The 21,999-nt window shown below is 47.5% G+C and overlaps 1 protein-coding gene across 2 annotated transcripts in view; it reads right to left on the reverse strand.

Annotated features, from left to right (window-relative positions):
• The window catches only part of TTBK1 (tau tubulin kinase 1), a 124,308-nt gene extending 117,458 nt beyond the window's left edge, over window positions 1-6,850 (reverse strand). For both annotated transcript variants that reach the window (XM_030558143.1, XM_030558142.1), the window contains exon 1: window positions 6,796-6,850. The gene's annotated coding sequence lies outside the window, so the exon portion shown is untranslated. The remainder of the gene's footprint in view (window positions 1-6,795) is intronic.
• Between the last annotated feature and the right edge of the window lie 15,149 nt (window positions 6,851-21,999).

The following is a 21,999-nucleotide window of genomic DNA, read 5'->3' on the forward strand; positions in this document are numbered from 1 at the left end:
CCACTCAACCCAATGATATAGGCTAGAATACAAACCAATCGTTAAGCAGAGGAGAGAGGCAAAACAAATATATTAAAAGCGAAGCAGAACGTGCTGCCAAAGGGGTGTGGAGTTTCTCATCAATGCAGGGACCCGTGAAGAGCCAACGATGGAACAGCAGCTCTTCCGACATCCAGGAAAGGGCAGCGGACATCAGGCCAAGTTTCAGTTCTGTTCAGTGAGGCCTGCTTCATGGACTAGTGTTAGTGCTCTGCACTGCTGGAGGCTCCATCCCAGGCTCCTTCTCCCCAGCCTGCACGTCGGGGGGTGCTGCAGTGTGTGAGCCTAATGCAGAGTTGGTGTACCTCAGTTGGACTGAATGAAGTTACTCCGGGTACGAACGTGGCCCAGTATGCACCCCACAGGCTGAGTGATGCCTGTAGCACCCTTCCCTTATTCGCTGCACATCTCTTAGAGCGGCACAAGAGAGAGGATCCCTTCTGCAGCCCTTATAAGCTGCATGATCAGACAGCAGCACAACTTACAGGGGATCTGGGCCTGGGAAGGGTGGCAGCAACACAGAACAATGGGAAGGGGGTAGGGGTAGGATTCACAAAGCTACTTAAGTGTCTAAACCCCAGACACAGGCACCTAAGTCTAAGGTTTAGATGCCTGAATCCCAGTTTGGCTCCACTGCGATCCACAAAACTCCTGCTAAAACCTGTGGGTGCCTAAAGTCACTTGAGGCCTAAGTTCACGGTAAAAGTTCCCTCTGCCTCGGGGCATGTGCACTGCTGGGTCACTCTAGACTGCCAGATACCTATCTCCCGCCTAAGCCCCAGAGCGATTCATGAACTGGGGAAAGGTAGGCATTTGGCCACTGAAGTTGCATGTGGGGCCTGATCCAGTAGGCATGCTCAGAGGCTGCCTACCAGATCAGTTCCCATTCAAAATCCAGCTGGAGGAGGTGGATAAATATTTAAATAGTCACTGGACCCAGAGACAGAGAGTAGTGAGCTTTAGCCCATGAAAGCTTATGCCCAAATAAATTTGTTAGTCTCTAAGATGCCACAAGGACTTCGCGTTTTTTTTTGCTGATACAGACTAACATGGCTACCACTCTGAAATCTGTAGTCTCAGACTCACAGAGTTTAAGGCCAGAATCAACCATTATAATCGTCCGGACTGACCTCCTGCACGTTGCAGGCCACAGATCTTCACCCACCCACTGCTGTCATAGGCCCATAACCTGAGTTTCTGAAGACCTCAAATCTTGATTTAAAAACTTCAAGTTACAGAGAATCCACCATTTACTCTAGTTCAAACCAACAAGTGACTCATGTCCCACACTGCAGAGGAAAGTGAAACCCCTCAGGGTCTCTACCAATCTGCCCTGGGGGAGGATTCCTTCCTGATCCCAAATATGGTGATCAGTAAGACCCTGAGCATGTGGGCAAAACCCACCAGGCCAGACACCCGGAAAAGAATTCTCGGTAATAACTCAGAGCTCTCTCCATCTAGTTCTGCATCTCCGTCAGTTGGAGATATTTGCTAATAGCAGTCACAGATGGGCCATATACCATTGTAGGCTGCCTCACCATTCCATCACTTCCATAAACTTATCAGCTCAGTCTTGATACAAGTTAGTTTTTTTGACCCCATTACTCCTCTTGGGAGGCTGTTCCAGAACTTGACTCCTCTGGATAGTTGGAAACTTTCGCCTAATTTCAAGCCTAAACTTGTTGATGGGCAGTTTATAGCCCTTTGGTTTTGTGCCAACACTGGACCTTAACTTAAATAACTCCTCTCTCTCCCTCCTGTTTATCCCCCTGATGTATTTATAGAGAGCGATCACATCTCCCCTCAGCCTGCGTTTGGTAGGTAAACAAGCCAAGCCCCCTAAGTCTCCTCTCATAAGGTTTGTTTTTCATTTCTCTGATCATCCCCGTAGGTCTCTGCAGCCGTTCCAGTCTGAATTCATCTTTCTTAAACCTGAGGGACCAGAACTGCACACAGTATTCCAGATGAGGTCTCACCAGTGCCTTGTACAATGGCAATAATACTTCCCTGTCTCTACTGGAAATACCTCGCCTAGGATCCATCCTAGGATTATATTAGTCTTTTTCAGCCGCATCACGTTAGCGGCTCATAGTCATCTGTGATGGCCCAATACACCGAGTCTTTCTCCTCCTCTGTCGCTTCCAACTGATACATCCCCAGCTGATAGCAATAGTCTTGTTGTTAGCCCCAAATGCTTGACCTTGCATTTTGCACTATTAAAATACATCTCATTTCTATTTACTCCAGTTTTCAAGATCGTCCAAATCTTCTTGTATGATATTCTGATCCTCTACATTCAACAAGTTCTTCTATGAAGTCATTGCTTTTTACCGACACTAAATCTAAAATGGCATTGCCTCTTGTTGGTTTGGTGACTATTTGGTGAAGAAATCTGTTTGCCATCACATCCAGAAATGTCTGGGCCCTGCCTTTATTAGAAGCATTTGTCCTCCAATCAACATCTGGGAAATTAAAGTCTCCCATAATCACACAATTCCCAGTAGCATTTATCTCATTAAAATGTTAAAGAGGTCTCTATCCATACCCCATTCGGATCTGGGGGCGGGGGGAGAGGGGATGGTGCAGACTCCAGCACTATCCCAGTGGAGCCTCTGTTACCTTTCTTCTCAAAAGTGATTTTGGCCCCAAAAGATTCCACTTGATCCATTCCATCACTTCTAATTTCTTTACAGTCTAGCTCGTCATTAATATACAATGCTACTCCACCACCTTTACTTCTGTCTTTCCTGTACCCCAGTCATGATTCTTATTCCACCATGCTTCCATTATCCCTATAGCATTTGGCTTTACTTCCTGCACCAGTGGTTCTAGTTCCTCCATTTTGTTACCCAGGCTCTTTGCATTGGTGTACAAACGTCTTAGTTGTTTCTGCTCGGCTTTGCCCAATGATGTGCAGTCATTCCCTTGCCAGCATCACCTACCCGACTGTTAGTGTCATTGGGTATTGGCGCTATCCTTCCTCTGGTTGTCCATTCTCCTACCCGTGTTCCTTTCTCCACTGCTGTATCCTCTTTCACTTGATTTCTTCCCACTCAGCATTTGAATCTGGTGTGGAGACTATCTGAGTACCTGCCAACCGCCGCCTCTGATTTCCTGGTTTAAAACTCTTTTAATCAGTTGTGCCAGCCTCCATCGCAGAAATCTATTTCCCTCCCTGCTCAGCTGGAGTCCATCCCATGGGAACAGTCCCCAGTCCATGAATGCCTCCCAGTGGTCAAACATCCCTAAGCCTTCCTTATAGCACCACTGCCTGAGTCATCTGCTGTTCTTCACAATCTAATTTCACCTCTGCCCTCCTCCTCTAATCGAGGGACAGGAAGAATCCCAATGGAGATCATCTGAGCCTCCATTTCTTCAAGCATCTTCCCAGCCTGCCATAGTCTCCTTTGATATGTTTCAGTGAGAATCCAGCTCTATCATTTGTTCCCACAAGGACAAACAGTAGATTCTTTCCCACTCCCGTTAGGATCCTGTTCAGCCTCAGTCTCAACCGCTCCTGGCAGACAACACACCTTTCTGTTCTCCAGATCAGCTCTGGTGACAGACCTGTCTGTTCTTCTCAGTAGCGTGTCCTCAATCAAGCTGACCTACCTATGCCTGGTGTTGGTGTGATTCTCCGGCCTTCCTCCTTCTGTACCTTCTGGCTACAAGTTCTCTTGTCTTTTGTTCTCCCTTGCAATCTGAGAGTCATTCCAGACTCTAAACTCTGGCTATGTCCATTGACTCTTCCTCTCTTCTTGTAGGACTAGCTACGCTAGTCTTTTTTGTTCTCCCATCTTCTGTTACTGCCCGCCTTTTCCTTTCATTTTCCAACTCAGTGAACCTGTTCCTCAGCTGTATTTCCCCATCGCCAGCCAGACTTTTCCTCTGCCTGGTTCTCATAGTCACCTGCTTCCATGGGCCACTTTCTTCATCCAGAAGTCAACCCTCGCAGTACTCTTGTCCAACTTGCATCTGCCAGTCTTGAGGTTTCCCTTCAGCCTCCTCTCTCCTTCACTCCATCATCCACTCATCTCACAAGAAACAGTTTAGGCGCCTAAGGAGGCAGGTTCCCATTCGTGGATCACTAAGCAGAGATAGGCACCTAAAGCCAGGTTGCCAGGAGGTGCCAATCTCCAAGTGAGGGGCAGTGCTTAGAATCCCCCTCTCCTACACATCTCCCATCAACTAGTGTAGACAACTCCCCACCTACCACGCTGGCGTTTGTGGATTGCAGTCTACAGCGCTTCTCTCTCTACACCTTCATTGTATAGAATCTTGTTGCTTAACTCAGGTTCTGTGGATCGCAGTGTTGTTCCTGGGATCTTCTAGGCACCTAAAAGTCAGATGCTGCAATGCTGAACAATGACGCACCTAAGTACCACTGTGTATTCATTCCTCCCTCCGAGCTGTTTACAAGGATAGTAGATCATATACATTTTCTCTTGTATGCATCTTGTTTGTTACTTTTTCAATGTTTTGCTTGGACCAGGTGGGATTTTTAAATGGCAGTAGGGTGACCAGACAGCAAATGTGAAAAATCAGGACAGGGGGTGGGGGGCAGTAGGAGCCTATGTAAGAAAAAGACCCCAAAATCAGAACTGTCCCTATAAAATCAGGACATCTGGTCACCCTAAATGGCAGGCTTTAAAGCAGAAATTAGTTGTGACAAACTAACCAAAAGAAGCGAATCTGGAGAACAAAGGTAGCATAAAACTGATGTGGCCTTTAAAAGTTGGGCTGGACAAACCCCCTAAGTGAAGTATACTGCCTGGGCAGTTTCACTCACAGTTCTCAGTACCGTAGTGTTGAGATGCAAATGGTGCGAGGCACATTTGTCTGTTTCCTTAACTGTAACTAAAAATTAAAAATACTGGAACGTTTTACAAGTCATATGCTTTGAAACAGAGCAAATCCTCAAGGGCGGGGGGGGGAGGGGATCTGAGTCCTGCCTCCCACCTGTAAAATGAGGTTAATGATAACTGCCTACCTCATAGGGTATTACAATGAATCGCTAATGTCAATGAATTATTTAATCTTTCTGTAGCGATGGGAAAATGTCGGGCAAGAATCACCAGTCTACTCTGACTGCCTCATATTACTGCATGGGGTTGTGGAACCATTGTAAACCCTGTTTAGCCACCAGCAGAGCCAATTAATAGCTGCTTTGTATCACTGGAGCACTGCACAGCAACCCTGGCCCATAAAACCCTTATTACTGCAGGAGCAGGGTCAGAGCCATGGAACGAAGGCTCTTTGGAGCCGTGTGTCTGAAGTGTCACGCACACCTATGCCATTTACATAGTCACAACAAACATCTCCATAGCTGCTCTGGGGAGATGGTGGACACAAGTGAAATCTACCCCTGGGCAGAGGATCCATGCCTGGCCTATGCATCTCTTTAAAACATGGCTGAAATAAGACATGAACAATACATAGGCCTTGTGCTGGGCCTCCACCCAGGGTGAATTTCACCCTCAGAGAAATGCAGGGTTTGAACAGTGACTGAGGCATGAACCCACTCCAGCGTTTGGGGGCATTCAGAGAGTATATGACACTACATAAAATCACAACATTGTATTGCATGTTGTCCACAAAAAGAGACAGAATTTCCTGCCTCCCTGTTCCAAGCAGGAAGGGTCCCCCTGGGAAAGAACCACCTTGACAGGAAGTGACTGGTTTACTCCCACACAGCAATGCCAAGGCTGGGAGAGATGCTGCATTCAAATCCGGTGTTAGGATATTGTGTGATAATTTTCCTGGTGACCAGAATGGAGAGTAGGATGGTGAGAAGGAAACGAGAGGGTGAGAGGGTAAACCCTGTTCCTTGAGCAACTTCAGCCTGAAGAAGGGTAGAATCCACCCAGCTCCAACCTCGCCATGCCTTCTCCAGCATGTATTGCAGAACCTTATCATTCAGAAACTTTCCTTTATTTACTTATGCCCAATCAAGTGACGGTGCTTCTCCTGCTGCCCTTGGCATTACAGGCTCAATCAGATCTGAAGTACAGTTCTGTCTAGCCACTCCTCTTACATTACATCCATTCTGCACTAGGTAATAGCACTCAAGTGCTAATGCTGTGGTCCTATTGTTCAGTTAGACTTTCAAGAAAACTAAGACAATTACTATAAATCAGCAGCATCTGACGACTCTTTGTGCATGGATTTGGAAATCCACACACAGAGAGCCATTTTCAGATTGTTTTTCCCCCTAAAACTACTTAAATAAATGTTATGGGATCTCAACGATGTCAAAATAAAAACTTTAAATACACAATTTTCCTGGTTGAAATCTCTGTGTTGTACAACAGACCCGCTCTCCTATATTACGTATCATTCAGTTCAGGTTCGCTGCAGCAGCATTTGCTCAGACAGCCCAAAAGTAAAGAGGAACAACAGTCTGAAATCTCATCCAATGCACTTTTGTCTTCGTACAGCAGAACGAAGCTATGAATGAAGTCTGTCTCTCACCATTTTACCAACGGTCGTGGAAACACTTAAGTGTGTTAAGCTCACTGCTGAAGAAATGCAATATCCCTTTTTATTTCAGGGTACATCCTCACCCCTGGCAGCCTATAAATTAGAAAAGTTAGAACAAGCAATGTTTATTTAGGCTGTTGGACCCTAGGATCCTTTCCACTTTACCAAAGTTTCCCCAAGAAAGGAAGGATCCACCTTAATATTAGGTCCTAGTAGCGTTTTAAAAATCCCACAAGAACTACAACTTTTACAACAGGCAAGACAAAAAGCACAAACCTGGTTATGTATCTACAGAAGTGAGATGAGCAAGATGAGTGGATTTCTGGAATGCAGTCTCCCCCTTAACACTTGACGGAGAGGAAGAGAAGAGAGTTGTAAAAAGAATTAAAGCACGACTCAAAGACTTTTCTCTACATAAATCCACCTAAAATGCACTGTGAAGCCAACTGCACTGGACCAGGGCTACACAGAAACTGAAAGGACAGAGGCAAAATTGGAAAAAACAACAGAAAGGTTTGTGGGCAGTCAGAAATCAAGAACCCATAGGTGACCAATCAGCATATATTGGGCTCCACGAACATCAACGGGAACTGACAATGCTCAGTATCTCTCAGGATTAAGCCCCTCATGCACTTCCAAAGAGAGGTCTCTACTTTTAACATTCAACAATATCAGTTTTAAAAGTGTTAAAACCATGCTAAAGTCTCTGCATAAAAAAAAATCCCACAGCTGCCCAAGAGCCCAAGAATATCACAGGAAAAATGTGAAGAGCATGTAATGAGCATGGCCTGTGCAGGAAACGATGCGGTGATCAATAAGGTACAGTGCACTGACCTCATGTGTTTCAACCAGATAGCATCCCTTCTGCACAAGTGGACACAGCAATTACAAAATAACCAGTCATGTGCTATTAAGGTCTCTCTGACAGCAGGAGCCTGAAAGGTGACGAATGACTGCTTTTAGCCACAAATATTTCTTTATTACTTTATTTCTGCTCCGGTGGATCTGTTTAGCAGCAGGCCCAGCTGTGGCTTGGACTCCCCGGCGCTGAAATGTACTCATCACATTGGCCTATGGGGAGGTCATTTTCCATGCTTTAGAACAGTGGTCCCCAAACTGTGGGGTGAACCTCCCTAGGGGGACATGGAGAGGGGCAAAGTGGGGCTTGGACCAGTCGTTACAGGGGGGACAGGGAGGGAGTGCCACCCAGCCCAGCTCTGCCCCAGCCCCACCCCAACCATAGCCCCACTCCCACCCTTGGCTTCCAGGGGAGTTCAGACCAGATACAGGGGTGGTGGGGTGCCCTAGGGACCACTGGCTTGGAAAACTCTGCACCAATGATACACAGCATTCCAACACTTTCTGGAACTTCAAAGGTCAGGCTGACAGATCTGGGGGAATATCTGGAAGGTCTGAACTTCGAGAGTCATTAAGAATTCATAACAGTGTGACCATAACTAAAGCAACCCTTGCGACCTGGAGATGCAGGGCCCTCTCCTCTGTGAAGACTGGCTCAGCGCAAGAACATAGCTGGAGGCAAAGGTGGCTTTACACCCAATTCAGGAGTCAGCTGGACCCAGCTTGGTCCCCAGCACAACTGAGAAAAGACTTAGGCTGGTTGCCCTAAGCTCCAGATGGCGACTAAGAGGCTGTTCTGGGGATAGCCAGAGTGCCACGATGCTGTGGGCATGCCTCCTTCCCCAGCCACATCTCATATAGCAGGAGTCAGGAGGGACCCAGAGCCACTACCAGAGCTCCAACTCCCCAAGGGATTCCCCCTTTGGGAAAGGAATCCCCACAAGGCTGGTCAAGACAGCTTTACAGCCCCTTTGCGCTGGCAGAACAGCATAAAGGGGCCATAGACAGACCAGGGTATGGCCCACCGATCGAAACAGAGCATGTGCCAACCTGGGGGGAAGCTGGTTTGCATCTCTGCAGGGTTTGCTCTGCAAGCCATCATTCATAAATAAGCAAAATCCCTACGGTGATTTGGACAGAGGCATCCCCTACAGCTAAACACCCCAACTTCATACAGCCAGAGACCGTATTAACAACATTGGGCACGCAGAGACTGAGTGATCATGCCACAGAAATATCGATAACAAACTAAACCAGAACTAAAGGGGAGGAGGAATCAATAAGGATGGACAGCAAGCTAAACAAGAGAAAGAAAGAACAAGAGGAAAAGTTATCCTGGGAAAAATAACACCAAAAGATTCTGTTAGTTCTTTTTCTTTAAAAGAAACATTCTTGGGCCTGTCTTGTGACTGACATGACCATGTGGGAGATCCAACTCAGGTCTCAAAGCTAATGTCCCTGAGAAGGTCCCTGCCCAAAAGGCAGCAGCGGTAGCCTATGCAGCTTACCAAAGGCAGGAGGGCCAAATATCACCCTCTCTGCCAGACAAAGACCAGCACCTATAGGCTGTAGAAAAGCTGGGTCCAGTCTCTCTACCAGGAAGGTTCATTCAGTGAATCAAGCGACAGATTCTAAAGGCCAGCTGTACACTAAGAGCTCTACAAAACAATACCCACGGGAACTCCCAGCTGCTCCACTGGACCACACTTAGCACCAGTGGGAAATGTTTGTAACATTCCCGTGTAGACAACACTTGGTTTTGTAAAGCAGTTACATTTCACATAGGCCAGGAAAATAACGTTAGCGCCTCTGTAGCATGCTTTAAGAATGTGCATTCAAGAGATACTAATATAGTTTCCCTGGCCAGAGCAGAGAGAAGCCAGGAGCAAGTCACCAGATTGCAAAAAGCCCATCTGAGAAAGAATCTCTCTTTTCTTACACTTTACAGAACCACCTACATCAGCATGTAAACCTGGTCTGCACAACTTCCAGGGTCAGATTTTCATGGAACCACAGATTTCAAGGCTAGAAGGGACCATGATGATAACCTCTCTGATGTCCTGCATGGCACAGGCCAGAGAGTTTCACCCAGCAATTCCTGCATTGAGCCCAGAAACATGTCCTTGTGCTAGACTAGATCTTTCAGAAATACATCCAATCTTGACTTCAAAATTGCCAGGGATGGAGAATCCACCATGAACCTTTACTAAATTGTTCCAGTGGCTAATCGCCCTCGCTGTTAAAAATGTACATTTCATTTTCATTTGAATTTGTTAAGCTCCAGCTTGCAGTTGTTATATCACATTCTGTGTTAGGAACTGGGATGTAGGTGGTCTGGCATAGCAGCCAAAGCAAGCCTCAGGTCTAGTGAGCACAGCTGGCATCCTTGTCAGGGAACGGAAGCAGGGATCAGAGCTAGAGTCAACAGCCAAGTACCAGAGCCAGGACCAGGAACCAAAGTTAGGATCAGAGCCAGGGTAAGGTCAGATACTAAGTGTCAGGGCCAAGCGTTGAGCCAGAATCAGAAGTCAGAGTCCGGGGTCAGAGCGACGATTGGTAGCTGATGGTCAGGAGAAAAGGTGAAAGGGCAGGAACCAAAGAGCAGCAAGGATCAGACACAGGGTAGGAGCTAGGAATGAGGAACAGGACAGGAATCAGGACAGGGTTGGATCTGAATTGCAGGCACCAGGCCAATGTGGAAGTAACAGGAAGTCTGCACAATTGCTCAGACAACCTCTCAGTTCACTGCCTGGCTTAACTAGCCAGTGTGAGCCAATCAGGTGGCCACAGGTCTTGGGTGCTCTGACAGAACTTCCTGTGGGGCCTGACCATTCAGGTTTAATGAGAGGCTACTTCACCCATCTCCCTTGGTAGTGACAAAGGAGTGTCAGCAAACCAGGGCCCCCACAGTCCCGGGTTCTAGACCTGTACCCTAGGGTTCTAGCCCTGCCCCAGTATGCCTCTGTATGCTAGATTAAATAGCTCTGTGCTATCAGAATTCTCCTTCCCGTGTAGGTACTTGCAGACTTGATCAAGTCACCTTTTCATCTTCTTGTGGCTAAACTAAAAAGACAGAGCTCGGCATTCTGCAGTAAGGGAGACTCACCAATTCCTGGAACATTGCTCTTCTCTGGACTCACTCCTACTTTTCAACATCCTTTTCAGAGTGCGGACACCTGAACTGAACCCAACATCCAGCAATGGCCCCACCAGTGCTACACATGGAGGAAATACCATTTCCTTACTCCTACTCAATATTCCCATTTACACATCCAAAGATCACAGCGGGACCCCATCTTCTACTAGTTAGCCACATATAACAGTGCTCAGGCATGTTGCTGACACACCACTGGAAAGTGCTCCAATACTGCGGTCATGAGGGAGGCATAAGAACCTGTAGAGAATAGAACAGAATAGACTAGAATCACCTCTAAAATGGCTATTATCCAGGATACAGTCCTGCCTCCTGCACATGTGACCTGCATTGTTTGTTCCTTGCATTAGTCTGTATTAAAGCTCATGTTTGTTCACTTCCAGCTTTCCAAGCACTCTGCATAAGTGACCTGGCCTCGTCTCTAGCTTTACCAGGCTTAGTGTCATTTGCAAACTTTCAGCACTGATTTTTTTTATTTTCTTCCAGGTCATTGATCAAGATATTGAATACCGGACCAGTGTAACAGGGCCCTGAGAGGTTCCAGGCGGCCAGGAGTGGCTCTGTAGTGCCTTGCTTCAGTTTCCCTTTCCTCCCTGGGCTTCCCAATAATTCAGCATCACAGACTAACGGTAATTAAAACACTCCCCTTCTGGGGTCCAGTTTATTTAGTCCTTACACACACTGACCCTCCAGATCCCAACCCCAGTTCATTGTCTCTCTCCCCTTGAGTCAGGAATCCCCAGCCCTCCTTCCTAGAGCTGGGTTTGATTCAGTCTCTCTCTCTCGCCCCTTGGGTACGTCTATCCTGGTGCTGGAAGATGTACATTCCAGCTTCAAGAGATATATCCATGCTAGCTCTGGTAGAGATAGTGCACTAAAAACGGAGCGTAACCATGGCGATGTGAGTGGTGACAGGAACTAGCATGCACAAGTCCAAGACACTAAGTACATACTCAGTGCAGCTAGCCCCTCGCACTGCTCCCACCATGGTGGCTACACCGCTATTTTTAGCGTGCTAGCTCCATCAAAGCCAGCGCAGGTACATCTCCTTGAGCAGGAATTTACACTTTCCAGCTCCCATGTAGACAAACCCCTTGAGTCAGGGGCCCCTAGCCATCTCCTGGAGCTGGATTCAGTTTCTTTATGCCCTGTGGCAGCCAGTTTTTCTCCCTGTAGCGCTGACCTGTAGCTGCTCCCTCAAGCCTGCTGCAGCTTCCCTCATTTCCGTCCTTCCTGGCAGCCCCAGCCCTACCTGACTGAAGTCTTTACTGGATCCCACACGAGCTCCTTTTCAGTCCAACTCCCACAACCAGTGTAGATGTTGTGGGTAGGGGCCATGTATCAGAGTCCTCAGTGGGTCAGGTGGCCTACTGCTTAGTGTCCTTGATGCCAGCTCCCTGTGGGTAGGGTTTGAAGACCAGTTTCTCTCTTAATCAGAGATGCGGTGAGGCAGGCCGATGTCCCTCTTGTAGTAGGGCAGTTGGTAGGAGAGCTCAGGCCCACCCACTCCACCGGGCTCCAATCCAGGGCTCTAGGAGGGGCAACAGTGGTCTGGCCCCTGAAAGTGCCTTGCGAGTTACCCTGCCCAGGTCACCTCCTATCGTCTGCCTTTCTCCACCAGCCTCCAGTCCGATCTAAGGCAAAAAGAAAAGGCAACCAAACCAGCAATGCCAACCACGCTCAGCTCGCAGCCTTCTCCCCTCGAGGAGGCTTCTCCACTTCCCTTGTCAGGAGCCTTCAGGGTAGGTCTGACCTCCTCCCCAGCCTTCCCACTTCTGAGTTGGGTTGGTCCCTTTTCAACCTCTTCTTCAGTTGGAGCATGCTCGGCAAGGCTGGAGGGGCAGGGCTCCCGGGGCCCAGTACTGCCCTTTAAGCCCTTCAGACCCTGTGTGGGGTCTGTACACCTCACCACACACTCTCCCCCTCAGACCCTGGGTTGTGGTGTCCTAGGTCCGGGTCATCTCCTCAACATCCCATGAAAAGAAGTCCGCATTTTCATTGTCCATGCCTGCCCAATGCACCACCTGAAAGCTATATGGCTGCAGCGAGAGCTATGGTCTTCCATTGAGTTCAGCCAGCGAAATAGTACATGGTCAGGTGGAAGGGCTGCCCACACAAGTAATAGGGCATTGACAACCCATTTCACCACCAGGGTCTCCTTTTCGATGAGGGAACAACTTCCTGCTATGATAGATAACTGGGTGGTCTTCTCCTCCAGACTCTTGAGATAGCATGTTTCCAAGCCTGACATTGGACTTATCTCTTTCGAGAAACCACGTTGACCCACCCTGTTTAGCACAATGGCCTCTCACCACCCTTCGACCACCTCTTCAAAGAACTTCCAGTCATGCCCAAGTATGACCAGATAGGCCAGATCCTTTTCCACTCCAGCCCAGACCAGCTCACTGTGTTCTTGCACGGTCAGGTGTACTTTTCTCATCAGATATGGTTATGTGTTCCCATGGATACACTGTAAGTACATTATGTCCCCAGTTTTACCTCCTGTCCCAACCAGCCTCTCCCAGACTAAGGTTTGGCTACAGCCAGAGTCTATTAGTCCTTATGCCACTACTCCACCCACTTGCACTGGGACCAACATCTTCCCAGGGCCCCCTCTTCCGAGCCTCGTTATTGGTTGTCCAGACCTGCCCAGAATTACAGTCCATGAATGGAAAGCCCTTTCTGAAATACCACATACAAAACAGTTCCTGGTGGGAGAAGTTGGTTTCTCGGTTGATTGTCCCAAGGAAGAGAATCCCTTTGGATAAGGCCTTTCAGATGGGCCAGGCAGAGCCTTCTTGGCCAGCAGGGGTAGATTTCCAGGCTCTCCTCTTGGCTTCTGTGCCCTTCTGCACTAGGGTTGGGCACCCAAGCCCCTCTAGTTACTGTTGGCAGAGTTTGAGCATCAGTGCTCCAAGGATGCCCCAGATTGACTTTCGGCATTTCTGCCTCCAGCCCAAGAGACATCAGATAGTTCTCTGTTAACCTCGCTGCCTCTGCCAAGGTTTCTGGCTGATGTCCTACCACCCACTGATGCCCTTGATGGCAGGATTTGGGTGAACTGTTCTACAACAATCCTCTCTGCCACCTGGATCCCCGTACATCTTTCTGACTGGAGCCACTGCAAGCAGTATTCCTTGAGGTGCTGAACGACCACTCGTGGACGCGCGCCAGGAGGGAATTTCTCCAGGCAGAATCACAGACGCTAGGTTTCTGGTGAGATGTTAAAAGCGTCTAGGATGGCTGCTTTGATGTGAGTGCAGGCCCAGGAAATCATCGCATCAAGACCTCGATATGCCACCTGGGCCTGTCCAGTCAAGTAAGGCGCCAAAAGGGTGGCCCAGCTCTCTGCGCACTGTCAGGCCATGACAACCTCCCTCTCAAATGTGACAAGGAACTCAGTCTCATCTGTTGACCGCATTTTGGTCAGCTTTACCAGGATGGGTGGGCTTGGATCAGCGTTCCCCCCACCCATGTTAAGATCTGAGACCGCCTCAGGAAGTCAGAGCAGTGTCGCCATCTGCTAGACGAGTCTCTGCTGCCGTTCTTGCTGCTGCACTGCCATCTTCTTAATCAGCTGCTGCTACGCAGCCTCCTGCTGCTGGTTATCAGAAACCCAATTTAGCAGTTTTTTCACATCCATCTCCGTTGGTTTTTTGTTTCCTTTTTTTTGCTTTCTGGTCTACTATCAGCCAGGGACACTATGCTGCCCATATTCTCCACCAGATGTAAGAGAGTCCTTGGTGGGTCAGGAGACCTCCTGGTTAGCATCCTTGATGCCGCCTGCCTGTGGGTGGGTTTGCAGTCCACTTCCAGAGCCCTAAGAGGAGCAACCATGTCCCAAAGGTACCTTCCGAGTTACCTTCCCTGGGTCACTTCCTATCGTCTGCCATTCTCCACCAGCCTCCAGTCCGATATAAGGCAAAAGGAAAAAAGACAAACAAGCCATCAGCCCCAACCAGGCTCAGCATGTTGTCTTCTCCCTTCAAGGAGGCTTACTCAGCAATCTTGTCACGAGCCTTTAGGGAAGGTCTGTCCTCCCCAGCCTTCCTCCTTCTGAGCTGGGTTGCTCCCTTTTCAACTCCTTCTCATGTTGGAGCATTCCCAGCAGGCCTGGAGGGGCGGGGATACCTGGGCCCAATACTGCTCTTTAATCCCTTCAGGCCCAGTGTGGGGTCTGTACACCCCATCACAGGCTAACTGAAAGACCTCCTGACCTTTAAAGGGGCAGACCATCCTATTACACCTGGGAATTGATCTCTCCGGGACCCCACCAGAAACACTCCTACTAAATAATTCCTCATCAACACTGATGTTTTGAGATCCATTAGTTAACCAGTTTTTAATCTATTTAATATGTGCTACATTGATTTTGTTTAGTGCTAATTTTTTAATCATAACACCGTGAGATACTAAGCCAATCACGTTACAGAATTCCACCTATATTACATCAATATAGCTATCTGTATCAACCGAACTTGTGATCTCATCAAAAAAAAAATCACGTTTGCAGGACTAGACCCATTTTCCACGTAGCCATACTGATTGGCATCTAACATCCTTTAGGTCTTTATGGATTGAGTCTTGTACCATTTGTTCACCAGAAGTCAGCTTGCGGCAAGATCCCAAAGCAGATCTACACTTGGGGAATTATCTGCAATTTACTTTTACTGAAAAGCATTAGTATGAGCAGAAACACAAATGGTGGAGTTCAAAACTGAGAGTAGATCTAAGAGTTCAGTGATGTTCCAAGTGCACTTTACAGCTGTGCAAAGGGAGTGGTGTGAATACCAGCAAAGCAGAATTCTCCACTGGCTTACACAGGCAGTGGCACCGGACACCCCTGGCACAGCTGGAGATAACCCTAGAAGGTGCAAGCAATGGAGACGCAAGTCGAGGGAGCCTAGACATCTGTGGCTGCTGTAGCCTTATTTTCCTACAGTCACTATCACCAATGCAGCTCCGTCAGTTGGAGTGATGGAAGGAGCACCGCTGTAGATGGGTGTCAGGCACCCACTGGCATTTTAACCACTACGTGGTCTAACCATGCTCGGAGTGGATCTGAACGATATAGTGCTTAAAATGCAAGTACTGATGACACCTTGTCTGAACCACTGCTCCCTGTCCTCCCATTGCTGCTACCAGAGGTGGATCTGAATCCATAGTAAAAAGGATGGGGAATTTCAGGGGGAAAAGCCCAGCAAAGACAAGGCTGAATGGCTTTGTCAGAGTTACTCCAGATTTCCACCAGAGCAAGAGGGGCAGGAGGGATAGCTCAGTGGTTTGAGCATTGGCCTGCTAAACCCAGGGTTGTGAGCTCAATCCTTGAGGGGGCCATTTAGGGATCTGAGGCAAAAATCTGTCTGGGGATTGGTCCTGCTTTGAGCAGGAGGCTGGACTAGATACCTCCTAAGGTCCCTTTCAACCCTGATATTCTATAGTACTTCTATGAAAAGAGCTCAGTCTCAGGAGATCTACTTCTTTTTCAGGGTGTCTCTACCCAGCAAGAGCTGTGCACAGGCTGTATCCAGCTACTGTAGGTAACAACAGCAGTGAAGACAGCCCAGTGTGGGCTTCAGGGTGTGCGTGGGCTAGTGAGCTGAGCCCCCATCTGCACCAAAACTCACATTGTGCTGTCTTCCCTGCTATAGTTACTTGTGCTAGGTGGATTCAACCTAGCTTGTCTAGACTAGCTTGAATCCACCTTTTGCTGCACACACATATCCTCACAAGTCAGCCTATAAACAACTTCTATTAATTTAGAAGCAGGAGTAAACATTGTAGCTGTTTGTGTGCATTTATTAACAGTAAATACCTATATACATATGCAAATTATGTGCAGATCTCTGTGTTGCAAAGTTTGGACATCCAGTCTGTAGCTGATACAAAATAGTCTGAGTACAAATCAAAATTTGGCAGATTGCAATAAGTACGATATAAGACCCTATGTAGATGTGTCTATTTTCCATCCCTAAATCTATGAAAAACTCACCAGATACAAAAAACACACCAAAAGAAGTTCTGAAAGCTCTATGACTCAAGTATGTATCTTCTAATTATGCCATCAAATCTTTCAAAGCATCACACAGGACCTTTTCATTTACACCTCCGCTGACAGAAAAGCCCCTTGAATATAATTTCACTTAATTTAGTTTTCATGCAGTTTGTTGCTGATGGCCAATTCATTGTTTCATCCTGTGGATGTATTTTGGCATTTTATCTGTGGTAGCTCTAGTGCAGGGATAGGCAACCTGCGGCATGCATGCTGATTTTCAGTGGCACTCACACTGCCTGGGTCCTGGCCACTGGTCTGGGGGGCTCTACATTTTAATTCAACTTTAAATGAAGCTTCTTAAACATTTTTAAAACCTTATTTACTTTACATACGACTATAGTTTAGTTATATATTATAGACTTATAGAAAGAGACCTTCTAAAATGTTAAAATGTATTACTGGCACGCGAAACCTTAAATTTGAAGAGTGAATAAATGAAGACTCAGCACACCATTTCTGAAAGGTTGCCGACCCCTGCTGTAGTGGTGACACAATCCTCAAAGTACCCCTATTAAAGAGCAGAGAAGCACAAAATTCAATTGGGTGAAAAAGCCTCCAATAAAGCATGTCATGTTACTATCTAAAGTAAGATTTTTATTTGCCAGAGAAATAGGATTTAAGGTTTTTCATTTTAATCGTAATTATAATGAAGTAATAAAAAAGAGATTTTGTACCTGGGTTAGCAAATGTTCACAATAATTTTGCAAGATGATTTAACCCAAACTTGACTAATTATTCAGAGCACAGCCTCATTCTGTTTAATAATGCCAGAGTAAGTTTGTTACCCAAGAGCATTTTGAATAGCTTTCTGCAAACAGAATTGCTTCCTCAGGTCCAGCCTAGTTTACCCAATGGAGAAAAAAATCTTCTCATCGTTCATAAAAATAAACAGCAGAAATAAAAAGACCTTCACTCTACTAAATAGCTGTGCTCACACCTAAAATGTCAATACTCTGAAAGAAATCAGAAACCAATCACCAGACAGTTCCCTAAAAGCTTCAAGCTGCAGAGAAGAAATCCAGATTCCATATAAGCTTTGACTTCCTGAAATTTAACAAATCTTCAGTTACCCTTAGAAAGGGCTCAAATAGGGCTTTATAGGTGAAAACTGTCTGGCGACTAACCTGAAAGAACTTAGACAGCAGATACTACAGCAACAGAGATGAACCACAAGGCCTGCGATCCAAATACCTCCCACTCTCCCAACTCCTGACTATCACTGGGTTGGAGGACACCCTCCAAGAGCATTAGGATAAATCCAAACACACTCAAAGCCAGTTCTTTGATCAGCAAAATCAAGATGACGATGACAGACTGAAGCTTCTGCAGCCGAATGCAAGACCAGTCCTCACCAAGCCTGCACCTTCCATGATTTCATTTTGGATGATGCACCTGTCCTCACTTCTTGCATGCATCACTGAGATCTGGTCCAATGCCACCTCCCTAGTACCGCTAGCCCCACAGAATGCTCTGTATGCCACAAGCCCAGACAGATCCCGGAATGAACCAGAAAAATCAAAGCGGCAGCAGAGTAGCCACCGTGTTCCCTTCCAGCCTCTGAGGCAGAAGATAACCCCAGAAAACAAAACATTCAAGCATCCATATATGATCTGTGAGTCAAAGGACAGGGGAAACCTAGGACTCCTTGTTGCGAAGAGACGTCCAGATGGAAACTCTGTCAACTTCCTGGAGGATGCGACGGACCTGCTAACCACAATGGTCCTAGAGTCCCCAAGTTTTCTGGCTCTCAATGAGCTCAGCCCCCACATTGACAATATAAACAGTACAGCAGCACATGTTCTCTCAGTCCACACAGAAACCACTGGATTCTCCAGACAGTTCCTGGACCCACACATGCAGCCAGACACAGGCTGGAGAACATAGGCACTGACTCCGTGGGTTCTCCAGGGTTGAAGTATCCACAGGAAAAAAATGGTGGGTGCCGAGCACCCATCATCAGCCCCCCCCAATCAGATCCTCCCTCTCCCTCCGTCCCTCCCAGCGCCTCCTGCCCGCTACAGATCAGCTGTTCAGCAACGTGCAGGAGGCGTTGGGAGAAAGGGGGAACAGCGAGGGCAGGGGGTGCTTAGGGGAGGAGGCGGAACAGGGCAGGAAGAGGTGGGACAGGGCTTTGGGGGAAGGGGTAGAGTGGGGGCGGGACCTGGGACAGAGCAAGGGTCAAGCACCTTACAGCACCTTAGAAAGTTGGCGCCTCTGCTGGATCGGATCTTCAGCCCAGATACGGCCATTGGAGATATTACTAACACGCCACTCTCCTGGTATGATCACCACCTCGTCCAAGCAGAGGTCAGAGTCGTCCCACCAACCCACCAGGGCAGCATGCAACGGAAGCTGGCCTGCCCTCAAAGACTCCTTAGGCTTTCAACTCACCCTAGTAACCACCAAGTTCCAACAACCTATGAAATCGGCCAGCATCAAGCTTTCCCCACAATCACAGCCCAGCACGGAGTCAGCTCCAGAGGCACTAAACGATGGCCTCCTCGGGGCCACAGGCACAGGAAAGCTCTCCATGCCGCTGGACTGGCTACGTCACAGCTGCAGATGGCCCAGCACTTCCTCTCCAGCAGCTCTCACCTGCGTGGTACCAGAGTCCATGCTATTGCTATTGTTTCTCCCTGGGAAGGTATTTATATGCTGAATCAAGTCACCTTTCAATCTCCTTTGTACCGATGGGGCTCGTTAGCTTACTACTCCCCTGTTGCCTCTCTGCTCTGACCACTGCATTCTTTTCAGAGTCGCTGCTTTCAAGAACACTGTTCCCCATTCTGTAGGGACGGCCTGCATTCTGTGTCCCTAGATGTGCGAGTTTGCCTGTGGCTGTGTTAAAACACATTGGGTTGGAATGGGCCCACCTAACCAGCTGATCCAGACCGCTCAGTATGACTGCTCTGTTCTCAGCATTATTCACCGCTCTGCCCATCTTTGGGTCATCCACAGACTTTCTCAGCAGTGTTTTTACTTCCAGATCACTGAGGAAAATGTTGAATAGCATCAGCACTAGAACTGATCCCTGCAAAATCCCACTAGAAACACCCAGTTCAGCCCCCCCCCAACATTTTTCACATGGCACACCCCAGGCTCCCCACCAACCCACTCCCCGCTGGCTCCATTATGCAGGGTAGGTACTTGCTGCAGCTCTTTGACTGACAGAGCTCCAGGGGTCCAGATTGCTTCCATGCTTCTACTTAAACCAAGCAGAGGAACAGGACATTTTCAATGCAGCTGGGTTTCCCCTGCTTAGTCTGACCTCTACTGTGCTACCTGCTACTGCTGCCTGACTCTGACCTCCTGGTATCCGACCCTGCCGTCTCCTAACACCTCTCTCGGTCTGCCCTTTCTCATACTCTGTCCACCTTGTATCCAACCCGGCCTGGCTCCCAGCTCATGCTCGGACCATTGGATCAGACTGCCCACACCCTGGCCGTGACAGTGAGCTGCTGGAAAGGGTGATGCTGGGCAGGCTGCCGGGGACCTGGCCACACAGCAGCAGTGAGGAGGAGCAGTGACAGCCACCCCACAGGCCACTCAGGGTGGGCCCCAGGGTGGGGTGCCCTAGAGTGTGCAGGTAACACAGATGCTCAAGGCGTAACCCCACAGCCTTTCCTGCATATGGGGAGGGTGACAAGACCAAAACGAAATGCTCTTGAGACCTCCGTGCACCACGTTGCACCATGACTCACTCAGTTTTGGCCCCCCACTCCCTCCGCCATGACAGTGGGGCCACAGTGCCAAACCTCAGTGGTCCTGCAACTCCAGTGCACCAAATAGCAATATCACTAACTCAGTTTTGGCCCTGCCGCTCCCCCATCATGACAGAGGGGCTGCAGAGCAGTGGCATGGCCCTCGCTGCTCCTCCTTGCCCCTGCTGTTGGGAGGGCGCACTGCTGATGCGTTGGTGCCCCTGCCAATGGTATGCATCATGTGTAACAAGAACACAGGTGGGGGGTGCTACCGCCCCCATTCAGGGACAAGTCCCACTTTCTGAAACCTGTCAGTTAACCAGTTTTCTATCCGTTTATCATGTGCTTTATTGGTATTATATAGCACTAAGAGTTTAGTCAGAATGTCACGCAGAACCAAGTCAAACGCCTTACAAAAGTTTCAATATATTACATCTATGGAGCTATCTTCATCAACCAGCCTTATAATCTCATCATCAAATTAAATCAAGTTCATTTGACAAGACCTATTTTCCATAAAATCATATTGACTCGCATTTATATCCCCATCCTTTAATTCTTTGTTGAATTAATTCCATAGCAGCATTCCCATTATTTTGCCTGGAATTGACATTAGACTAACCAGCCTAGTTACCTGGGTCATCCCACTTGCCCTTTTTGAATATTGGCAAACATTAGCACTCTTCCAGTCTTCTGAAATATCCCTAGTATTCCAAGATTTATTAAAATTAACATCAGTGGGACAGAGATCTTCGCAGCCAGCTCTTTTAGGACTCTTGAGTACAAGTTCAGCAGACCTACCAATTTAAAAATGTTCATCCCTAGTAGATGTTGTATAGCATCCTCCTAGGATACTAAGAGACTGGAAAATACTTCACTCTACACATATGATATAAGTACATCAGCCTGCTTCTTTTCAGATACACAAGAGAGGAAGGACTGTTCAAACAAAATGTGTTTTAACACAGCCAAATGCAAAATCATACATCTAGGAGCAAGGAATGTGTGGCATACACTCAGAATGGGGAACTGTATCCGGGAAAGCAGTGATTCTGAAAAGAATTTAGAGGTCATTATGAATAAGCAACTCAACATTAGCTCCCAGTGTGATGCTGAGGCAAAATAAACAGGGGAATAGTGAGTAAGAGATCGGAGACTGGAGTAAGAGATTTAACCTCTATATATGGTATTGGTGAGACTGACACCGGAATACTGAGCATGGTTCTGGTACCCACATTTTGAAAAGGATGTTGAACAACTGGAGAAGGTGCAGCAAAGAGCCACAACAATTTTTCAAGGCTGAAGTGAGAGGCTTAAATACTTCAATCTGTTCAGTCCATCAAAAAGATCAAAAAGTGACTTAATTACAGTGTATTAATACTTTCATGGGGAGAAAATACTAGGTACTGAATGGGTCTTTAATCTAAATCGAGAAAGGTCTAATGAACCAATGGCTGAAAGATGAAGTCAGACAAAACACATTAGAAAGTAAGTACAATTTTTAAGAGTGAAAGTAATTAGTCATTGGAACAAACTCCCAAGGGAAGTGGTGGAATCTCCCTCTTTTGATATCTTGGAAGCCAGACAGGACACCAAAGGGTAATATTAGACCTAGCCCATAGTCATTTGTTCGAGGGACACTGAGGGATGGATAAACCCCTAGATAGAATCCTATGGAGGCTCTTTAGGCCAGAAGTCTATCTGGAGGTCTG

This window comes from Gopherus evgoodei, chromosome 3 (assembly GCF_007399415.2).
Source record: "Gopherus evgoodei ecotype Sinaloan lineage chromosome 3, rGopEvg1_v1.p, whole genome shotgun sequence".
In the NCBI taxonomy this organism is placed as follows: Eukaryota; Metazoa; Chordata; order Testudines; family Testudinidae; genus Gopherus; species Gopherus evgoodei.